The 11147-nt window shown below is 42.7% G+C and overlaps 1 pseudogene; it reads left to right on the forward strand.

The window, feature by feature from the left end:
* The first annotated feature begins 1892 nt into the window (after positions 1–1892).
* On the forward strand, positions 1893–11147 carry LOC127202366 (arylamine N-acetyltransferase 1-like; annotated as a pseudogene).

Raw genomic sequence — 11147 nt, forward strand, 5'->3', positions numbered from 1 at the left:
ATTTCTTTTCTAAATAAAAAGCATAAAATTTAGGAGGCCAAACGTTCAACAAATTAAAATAGTGTAATGAAGTATAGACAATTTACATTCCTGATTTGGATAAGATCCAAGACTAAAAAGGAACCTTGATTATCACCTGTTGAGTCTTCCAAGTGACTCATCTACCAGGAACTTGAATTCAGACTTCACTACCTACCATTTTATCCTTAGAAAGTTGCAGTTGTTGGAAATTCTTTCCTCCCTTTGGCCAAAATCCAAACTAAATTTTCATCTTCAAAAAGAAACAAAATAACCCAATAATTTACTGGCCAACATCTAATTTCCGAGTCTTAATTTCATAATGTATAAACAACTTGTAACCTTAAAGCAATTATGACAGTAGTCCTGTGGTACAGCTCTACCAGGACATATGTGTCTTCTTAGCCTTTTCTCCATTGGTTTTTATTAAAATCCCATTGCCTTTGTTCTGTTCCTCCCAGGCTGTGAGTGACGCCAACTATACATCCTAAGGAACATCATTCAGTTGCCTGGACTGCCAAAGCCAATGAGAATGAGGACTGATCAGATATCAGAGCCATGGTCCCTAAGGTTCATTTGTCCTATCGATCAAACCCCATACCCCATAATGCCTTTGTTTATCAGTCCTTGAGTGCCCCTCTACCTCACTCTATTTTAGAGTTTTGTAATTGTTTCCACTTTATATTAAAGTTCCTTTTTGTACTCTAGTCTATTTGCCTGGCACCCGATAGTTTTTCTAATTCTTGTTTGCCATTACTAATGGGGCTTATAACTTAGATTTATGGATCCCCAGACACAAGCTAACTAGCCTTTGGTCTACCATCATGAAATCTAACCCTCTGAAACTTGTAAGCCCCAAATTAAATCTTTTCTTTTATAAATTGCCTTAGCCATGATGTTTTATCACAGCAATGAAAGGTAATAAAGACAGACCATAATGCAATAGAACTTCACATTAAGAGCAAACAAATCTCTAGTAAATACATGAACTCACGAAGATAAAATAATTCATTATTGAAAGATGAATAAGCCAAAGAAGAATTCACAAAATAAAATTTAAAATCCTAGAACTAATGAAAATGAGAACACAACAAGCAAAACCTCTGGGACACATTGAAAATAGCCATACTATGCAAAGTTATAATTCTAAATGCCTACATTTTAAAAATCGAAAAGAGAGTAAATATATGCCTTAATGATAAACATTAAAAATTGGAAAAACAAGAATGAACCAAGCCAGTGTGGTACTTAGGGAGTTAGAGGCAGGCAGATCTGTTAGTACAAGGCCAGCCCAGTTTACAAAGGGAGTCCAGGACAGCAAAGGCTACACAGAGAAACCCTGTCTTGAAAACAAAACAAAACAAGAATGAACCAAACCCAAATCCTGTTGTTAGTTAAAAAACAATTAAAGTTATAGGCGCCATTAATAAAATAGACACAAAAAAAGAAGTACAAAGAATCAATAAATCTAAGAGCTGGTACTTTTTTGAGATGGATAAACAATATTGATAGACCTAACAAAAAGAAAAAACGAGAGACTCCAAACTGACAGAATCCAAAATGAACAGGGAAACATTACAACAAATACCAAAGATTTCAGAATAATGTAAGGGGAAACTTTAAAAACCATTACCTCTAAGTTAGAAAATCTAAAAGAAATGGACAAATTTCTAGATTCATCCAAGCCATCACAATTAAACCAAAAGGAAATCAATAACCTAACAGATCTATAATAAATGAGCATATGAAACAGCAAAAGCCTTCAAATTAACAAATTCAAGGGCCAGATGTGTTCACAGCAGAATTCTAGCAGACTTTCAAAGATGACCTATAGTCAATACTTTTTAAGCTATTAAAACACATACAAGAGAGGCCTGGGAGACACCTGGTGAGCTGAGAGCTGCTAGGCTGCTGGGACCGACTTGCTGTTGTACTTCGAATGCAGGGTTTCACCCTGTTTTACTGGAAGACCAGGAGGCAGAATTCTACCCAGGCCTGAACAGCAAGTTCTAAAGTTATTCAGAAAGTGCTGTGGCTCATGCTTGAAAAGCAATACTGAAAATCTTTAACTAACGGAACGCTGTTTTCACCGAGAGGAAGCCGTGTAAGACCTCTGAGTTAAATCTGACAATCAGGCTACCTTAAACTGACCACGACAGGGACCATGGACATCGAAGCATACTTTGAAAGGATTGGTTATAAGAATACAGTGAATGAACTGGACTTGGACACATTAACGGAGATTCTTCAGCACCTGATGCGAACAGTTCCTTTTGAGAATGTTAACATGCATTGTGGAGAAGCCATGGAGCTGGGCTTCGAGGCCGTTTTTGAAAACACAGTAAGGAAGAAGCGGGCGGGTAGTGTCTCCAGGTCAATCAACTGCTGTACTGGGCTATGACCAAAGTGGGCTTCAAAACCACCATGTTGGGAGGATATGTTTACATAACTCCCGTCAGCAAATACAACAGTGAAATGGTCCACCTTCTAGTACAGGTGACCATCGGTGACAGGAACTACATTGTGGCCTTTGGAATTAACGACAGGGAAGAGTCAGCCTCAGATGCCTGGCATCTTCCTTTTGACAGAAGAGAATGGGACGTGGTACCTGGACCAAATCAGAAGACAGAAGTATGTTCCAAACCAGGAATTTGCTGACTCAGAAATCCTTGAGAAGAACAAATATCGGAAAATCTATTCTTTTACTCTTGAGCCCCGTATTATTGAAGATTTTGCGTATGTGAACACCTACCTTCAGACGTCACCATCCTCTGTGTTTGTAAGCACATCATTTTGTTCCTTGCAGACGTTAGAAGGGGTTTGCTGTTTACTTACAAGTACCAAATGCAGTTACAAGGACAATGTAGACCTGGTTGAGTTTAAGAACGTAAATGAGGGGAGGATCCAAGATGGCGGCGAGCAGTGCGGACCACGTTTGGAGGCTCCAGTGAACAATTCAGGGAATTGCACAGATTTCTGAGCCAGGAACACCGAGGTCCGAACATCACAGCAGCAGGAGTGCTCCACGGTTCGGAGGGACCAGGGTGCGGAGGACCTGCCTGCCCCTGCACACAGGAGGAGCGTGGTTTTTCTCTGATCGGAGCGGCAGCGGCAGAGGCAGCAGCACCAGCGGCACCAGCAGCGGCGGCTGAGGTTTGCAGCTCATAGCCTTCCGGTGGAGGCGATTGGTGTGGTGGCTGGTGGGAATTGCTGCAGGAGAGGGGACTCGGGGCAGGATTTGGGTCGCGTGGAGCCTTTGGACCCAGACTGGACTCGGCGGACAGTTCGGCCCCAGAGTCCCGGGTATTGGCCCGGCCCAGCAAACAATTCTGCCTGAGGCACTAACTCAGCGTGGCCATAGCTCCCCTGCTGTGGCGCAGGCTTAGTTGAGCACGCTGCTCCACACTAGGCACCACCTCAGCTCAGCGGCAGCTCCCCTGCGGTGACACAGTCTGGGCGGAGCACTTGTTCCACCACTGGCGCTAACTCAGAGCAGCCGCAGTTCTCCTGCTGTGGCGCAGGCTTGGTGACGTGCTCGGTTCCATCCTAGGCACCACCTCAGCTCAGCGGCAGCTCCCCTGCGGTGACACAGTCTGGGCGGAGCACTTGGTTTCACCACAGGCGCTAACTCAGAGCAGCCACAGTTCTCCTGCTGTGGCGCAGGCTTGGTGACGTGCTCGGTTCCATCCTAGGCACCACCTCAGCTCAGCGGCAGCTCCCCTGCGGTGACACAGTCTGGGCGGAGCACTTGGTTTCATCACAGGCACTAACTCAGAGCAGCCGCAGTTCTCCTGCTGTGGCGCAGGCTTGGTGACGTGCTCGGTTCCATCCTAGGCACCACCTCAGCTCAGCGGCAGCTCCCCTGCGGTGACACAGTCTGGGCGGAGCACTTGGTTTCATCACAGGCACTAACTCAGAGCAGCCGCAGTTCTCCTGCTGTGGCGCAGGCTTGGTGACGTGCTCGGTTCCATCCTAGGCACCACCTCAGCTCAGCGGCAGCTCCCCTGCGGTGACACAGTCCGGGCGGAGGACTTGGTTCCACCACAGGCGCTAACTCAGAGCAGCCGCAGTTCTCCTGCTGTGGCGCAGGCTTGGTGACGTGCTCGGTTCCATCCTAGGCACCACCTCAGCTCAGCGGCAGCTCCCCTGTGGTGACACAGTCCGGGCGGAGCACTTGGTTTCATCACAGGCGCTAACTCAGAGCAGCTGCAGTTCTCCTGCTGTGGCGCAGGCTTGGTGACGTGCTCGGTTCCATCCTAGGCACCACCTCAGCTCAGCGGCAGCTCCCCTGCGGTGACACAGTCCGGGCGGAGCACTTGTTCCACCACTGGGGCTAACTCAGAGCAGCCGCAGTTCTCCTGCTGTGGCGCAGGCTTGGTGACGTGCTCGGTTCCATCCTAGGCACCACCTCAGCTCAGCGGCAGCTCCCCTGCGGTGACACAGTCCGGGCGGAGCACTTGTTCCACCACTGGCGCTAACTCAGAGCAGCCGCAGTTCTCCTGCTGTGGCACAGGCTGGACAGAGCTCTCGGTTCCACCAGCTCTAAGACTCTGGTTGGACACAGTGTGCAGTTTGAATCCAGAATTCCTGGCTGAGATTGGTGGTCAGTTCGGGCCCTGAGTCAATAACTGACCACAGCACGCACTTTGGGCCAAAAGGCCCTAGTGGAGCTTGGTGCATAGTCCCAGCCCAAAAATTCTGGCTGGACCCTGTGTGCATTTTGGGCCCAAAATCCCTAGCTGAGCTTGGCAGACGGTTCAGGCCCTGAGAATCTAGCTGAGTTCTGCCCGTGGTTCGGTCCCAGTGCTCCTGGCTGGACTTGGCAGGGAACACAGAAGGCTGTGGATACCTTGGCCTGACCCAACGCTCATTCAGAGACCCAGAACAAGTGCAGGATCCACAGCAGAGGGGGACTGAGGATCACTGGCTGTGAGAGACCAGAACAACAGGGCTAACCTCCTAACATCCACACCAGTGAAGCTTTGAGCTCGCAGCCTAGGGAAATCGTAAGAAAACAAGTGAATCTATCGTCAGACACCCTCCATTCAACTCTGGAAGCTACCCAACAAAAACAAAGACGGCAAGATGTCTAAAGGACAACGAAAAAGCATACGCAAAAAACCCAAAACAACATGGCGTCTCCAGTTTCCAGCTATCCCAAAGAAAACCACCCAGAGAACTCAAATACAACGGAAATACAAGAAAATTACCTCAAATCCTTAGTAATGAGGATGATAATGGAGGAAACAAATAAAATTCGTAATCAAATGCAGGAAGACGCAGACAAACAGGTGAGAGACATAAAAGAAGCACATAGAGTGGAACTGGAAAAATTGCAGGAAAATGCAAACAACCAGATGAAAGAAATAAGTAAAACGGTTCAAGCTCTGAAGACCTATAAAGAGGCAATGGAAGAAACTCAGGAATATACAAAAAATCAGATGAAAGAAATCAAAAAATCAGTTCAAGATCTGAAAATGAAAATGGATTCAATGATAAACACACAGACAGAAGAAAAACGAGAACGTGAGACCTCAGAGAAGAAGGCGAGCAACACAGAGGTGAGCTTTTCTAACAGAATCCAAGAGATGGAAGAACGAATCTCAGGGCTAGAAGATACAATCATAGATATTGAATCAACCATTAAAGAAAATGCCAAATCTGGAAAACTCCTGACACAAAACATCCAAGAAATTAAGGACACCATGAAAAGAAGAAATCTGAGGATAATAGGCATTGAAGAAAGAGAAGACATCAGACTCCAGGGCCCAGAAAATATTCTCAACAAAATCATAGAAGAAAATTTCCCCAATCTAAAGAAAGAGATGCCTATAAACATACAAGAGGCCTACAGAACACCAAATAGAATTGACCAGAAAAGAAAAACTGCCCGCCACATAATAATCAAAACACAAAACATGCAGAACAAAGAAAAAATATTAAAAGCTGCAAGGGAAAAGGGCCAAATAACATTTAATGGTAAACCTATCAGAATTACACCTGACTTCTCAGCAGAGACCATAAAAGCCAGAAGGGCCTGGACAGAGATCCTGCAAACCCTAAGAGAACACAGATGCCAGGCCAGACTACTTTACCCAGCAAAATTATCAATAACCATTGATGGAGAAAACAAAATATTCCATGACAAAAACAAATTCAAACAGTACCTATCCACAAACCCAGCTTTACAGAAGGTCCTAGAAGGAAAACTCCATCCCAAAGGGTCAAGCTACAACCAAAACTACCCAGGAAATAGATAACTATCCCATGGCAAAAACACAACTACACAAACGCTCGACTGGAAACAACATCAAAATTAAGACTCTTAACAGTCACTGGTCATTAATATCTCTCAACATCAATGGCCTCAATTCTCCAATAAAAAGACACAGACTAACTGAATGGGTACATAAACAAGACCCAACATTCTTCTGCATCCAAGAAACACATCTCACCCATAATGAAAGGCATTACCTCAGGGTAAAAGGTTGGAAAAAAATATTCCAAGCAAATGGTCACAAGAAGCAAGCAGGTGTAGCCATTTTAGTATCGAACAAAATAGACTTTCAACCAAAATTAATCAAAAGGGATGAGGAAGGACACTTCATACTCATCAAAGGTAAAGTCAACCAAGATGACATCACAATTCTGAACATCTATGCTCCCAATACAAGGGCACCCACATTTGTAAAAGATCTCCTAAAAAAGCTTAAACCACACATCAATCCCCACACAATAATAGTGGGAGACTTCAACACCCCACTCTCACTGAAGGATAAGTCATTGAAACAGAAACTAAGCCGAGAAATAACATCATTAACCAATGCCATGGGTCAAATGGATCTAACAGATATCTATAGAACCTTTCACCCAAACAAGAAAGAATACACCTTCTTCTCTGCACCCCATGGAACCTTCTCCAAAATTGATCACATCGTAGGTCACAAAGCAAGCCTCAACAGATACAAGAGGATTGAAATAATACCTTGTATCCTATCAGATCACCATGCTCTTAGGCTGCAATTCAACAACAACAGAAATAACAAAAACCCTACACGTTTGTGGAAACTAAACAACTCTCTGCTAAATGACACCTGGGTCAGGGAAGAAATAAAGAAAGAAATCAAGGAGTTTCTGAATTCAATGAAAATGAAGAAACAACATACCCAAATTTGTGGGATACATTGAAAGCAGTGCTAAGAGGAAAATTCATAGCACTAAGTGCCTTTAAAAAGAAATTGGAAACATCGCACATAAGCAGCTTAACAACACAACTGGAAGCCCTAGAAAAAAAAGAAGCAGAAACACCCAAGAGGAGTAGACGCCTGGAAATAATCAAACTCAGGGCTGAAATTAACAAATTAGAAACTAAGAAAACAGTCCAAAGAATCAACAAAACCAAAAGCTGGTTCTTTGAGAAAATCAACAAGATAGACAGACCATTAGCCAAACTAACTAAAAGGCGGAGAGACAGTATTGAAATCAACAAAATCAGAAATGAAAAGGGAGACATAACAACAGACACTGAAGAAATTCAAAGAATCATAAGATCCTACTTTGATGGCATATACGCCACAAAATTTGAAAATCTAAGGGAAATGGACGATTTTCTTGATCAAGTTCACTTGCCAAAGTTGAATGAAGAACAGATGAACAAGTTAAATAGTCCCATTTCCCCTACAGAAATAGAAGCAATCATCGATGGTCTCCCAACCAAAAAAAGCCCAGGGCCAGATGGTTTCAGTGCAGAATTCTACCAGACCTTTAAGGGCGAGCTAATACCGATACTCTTCAAGCTACTCCAAAAGATAGAAATGGATGGAAAATTACCAAATTCATTCTATGAGGCCATAGTCTCATTGATACCTAAACCTCACAAAGACTCAACAAAGAAAGAGAATTTCAGACCAATTTCTCTTATGAACATAGATGCAAAAATACTAAATAAAATACTTGCAAAACGAATACAGGAGCACATCAAAGATATCATTCATCATGACCAAGTAGGCTTCATTCCAGGCATGCAGGGATGGTTTAATATACGGAAATCCATCAATGTAATCCACCATATAAACAAACTGAAAATAAAAAACCACATGATCATCTCCTTGGATGCAGAGAAAGCATTTGATAAAATTCAACACCCATTCATGTTTAAAGTTTTAGAGAGATCGGGGATACAAGGCACTTTCCTCAACATAATAAAGGCTATATACAGCAAGCCAATAGCCAAAATCAAAGTAAATGGGGAGATACTCAAGGAAATTCCTCTAAAATCGGGAACAAGGCAAGGCTGCCCACTCTCTCCATATCTCTTCAATATAGTACTCGAAGTTCTAGCCAGAGCAATAAGACAACAAAAGGAGATCAAGGGTATCCAAATGGGAAAGGAGGAAGTCAAATTATCCCTCTTTGCAGATGATATGATAGTGTACATAAGTGACCCTCAAAACTCCACCAGAGAACTCCTAAAGCTGATAAACACCTTCAGCAAATTGGCTGGATACAAAATTAACTCAAAAAAGTCTGTAGCCTTCCTATACACAAATGACAAGCTTGCAGAGGAAGAAATTAGGAAAACCACACCCTTCACATTAGCCACAAGCAATATAAAATATCTAGGAGTTACCCTAACTAAGCAAGTGAAGGACTTGTATGAAAAAAATTTCAAAACTCTGAAGAAAGAGATTGAAGATGACCTGAGAAGATGGCGTGATCTTCCTTGCTCATGGATCGGGAGAATTAACATAGTAAAAATGGCCATCCTACCAAAAGCAATCTACAGATTCAATGCAATCCCTATCAAAATAACTACACAATTTTTTAAAGACATTGAAAGTTCAATTCTGAACTTCATATGGAAAACAAAAAACCCAGAATAGCTAAAACAATCTTGTACAATAAAAGATGCTCCGGAGGAATCTCCATACCTGATCTCAAACTGTACTATAAAGCAATAGTACTTAAAACAGCATGGTACTGGCACAGCAACAGGCTGGTTGATCAGTGGAATCGAATCGAAGACCCAGATATGAATCCACACACATATGGTCACTTGATTTTTGACAAAGAAGCCAAATCCATTCAATGGAAAAAGGATAGCATCTTCAACAAATGGTGCTGGTCTAACTGGAGGTCTATGTGTAAAAAAATGAAACTGGACCCATATCTGTCACCTTGCACAAAACTCAAATCCAAGTGGATTAAAGACCTCAACATAAAACCAGAGACACTAAGCCACTTAGAAGAAAAAGTGGGAAAGAGCCTGGAACATATTGGCACAGGAGACAACTTCCTGAACAGAACACCAACGGCCCAGGCCTTAATGTCAACCATTAATAAATGGGACCTCATGAGGCTGAGAAGCTTCTGTAAGGCAGGAGACACTGTCAAGAGAACAAAGCGACAGCCTACAGACTGGGAAAAAATCTTCACCAACCCTACATCTGACAAAGGTCTAATATCCAAAATATATAAAGAACTCAAGAAATTAACCATCACCAAACCGAATAACCCAATTGAGAAATGGGGCTTGGAACTAAACAGAGAATTCTCAACAGAGGAGTATCAAATGGCTGAGAAACACTTAAAGAAATGCTCAACCTCCTTAGTCATCAGGGAAATGCAAATCAAAACAACTCTGAGATTCCATCTTACACCCATCAGAATGGCTAAGATCAAAAATTTAAGCGACACCACATGCTGGCGAGGATGTGGGGAGAGAGGAACACTCCTTCATTGCTGGTGGGAATGCAAACTAGTACAGCCACTTTGGAAATCTATCTGGTGCTATCTCAGAAAAATGGGAATAGGGCTTCCTCAAGACCCAGCTATTCCACTCCTTGGAATATACCCAGAAGATGCTCCAGCACACAACAAGAAAATTTGCTCAACCATGTTTATAGCAGCCTTATTCATAATAGCCAGAACATGGAAACAGCCTAAGTGTCCCTCAGTAGAAGAGTGGATAAAGAAACTGTGGTACATATACACTATGGAATACTACTCAGCTATTAAAACAAGGAATTCCCGAATTTGTGGATAAATGATTGAGCTAGAAATGATCATAATGAGTGAGTTAACCCAGAAGCAGAAAGAAGCAAATGGTATATACTCACTTATATCTGCATACTAGCCCAAGGGGCATGTCCCACGAAAGCCTTCACTTACCAGGAAACTGGGACAGAGGGGAAGGCATCCTATTGGGACTCTAAATGAGAGACGCATGGGAGAACAGCAAAATAAAAGGATCCAGAGGGTCCTAGAAATCTACAAGTAGAACAATATGATAGGCAGATTTGGGCCCAGGGGTCCCACTCAAACTAAGGCACCAGCCAAGGACAATACAGGAGGTAAACTTTAAACCCCTTCCCAGATCTAGCCAATGGTCAGAATATTCTCCACAGTTGAGTGGAGAGTGTGATACAACTTTCTCACGTACTCTGGTGCCTCACATTTGACCATGTCCCCTGGAGGGGGAGACCTGGTGGCACTCAGAGGAAGGACAGCAAGTAGCCAAGAAGAGACTTGATACCCTATGAGAATATATAGGGGGACGTAATCCCCCTCAAGAACAGTCATAGGGGAGGGGAAGAATGGGAAAATGGGGGGGGGGGGGAGGAATGGGAGGATACAAGGGATGGGATAAACATTGAGATGTAACAAGAATAAATTAATTAAAAAAAAATAAAATTTACAAATAAAAAAAAAAAGAAGTAAACTGTTACTTGTACAGAAAAAAAAAAAAAAAAAAAAAAAAGAACGTAAATGAGGAAGAAACAGAGGATGTGCTGAAAACCGCATTTGGCATTTCTTTGGAGAAAAAGTTTGTGCCCAGACGTGGTGAATTATGTTTTAATGTTTAGGGTGAGGAGCAAAAATTGTTTTTCATTATTATTTCATGTTCTTAAACATTTGAAGCTTATGCAAATGCATCCATATCAGAAATTGCCCAGCTCAATATTGATCAACGGATTACTTGCTGTATCTTCTATTTCCCACATTTTATAAAAAAGAAATCCTAGTTGTCCTGTCATTTCACCCAGAAAAATATCTCCAGTTATAATGAAATAAAAAGTTTAATGGATATAACCATAATTCTCCTTTCCAGGCAAATCATATACAAGTTT

This window comes from Acomys russatus, chromosome 2, assembly GCF_903995435.1.
Source record: "Acomys russatus chromosome 2, mAcoRus1.1, whole genome shotgun sequence".
Taxonomy (NCBI): Eukaryota; Metazoa; Chordata; class Mammalia; order Rodentia; family Muridae; genus Acomys; species Acomys russatus.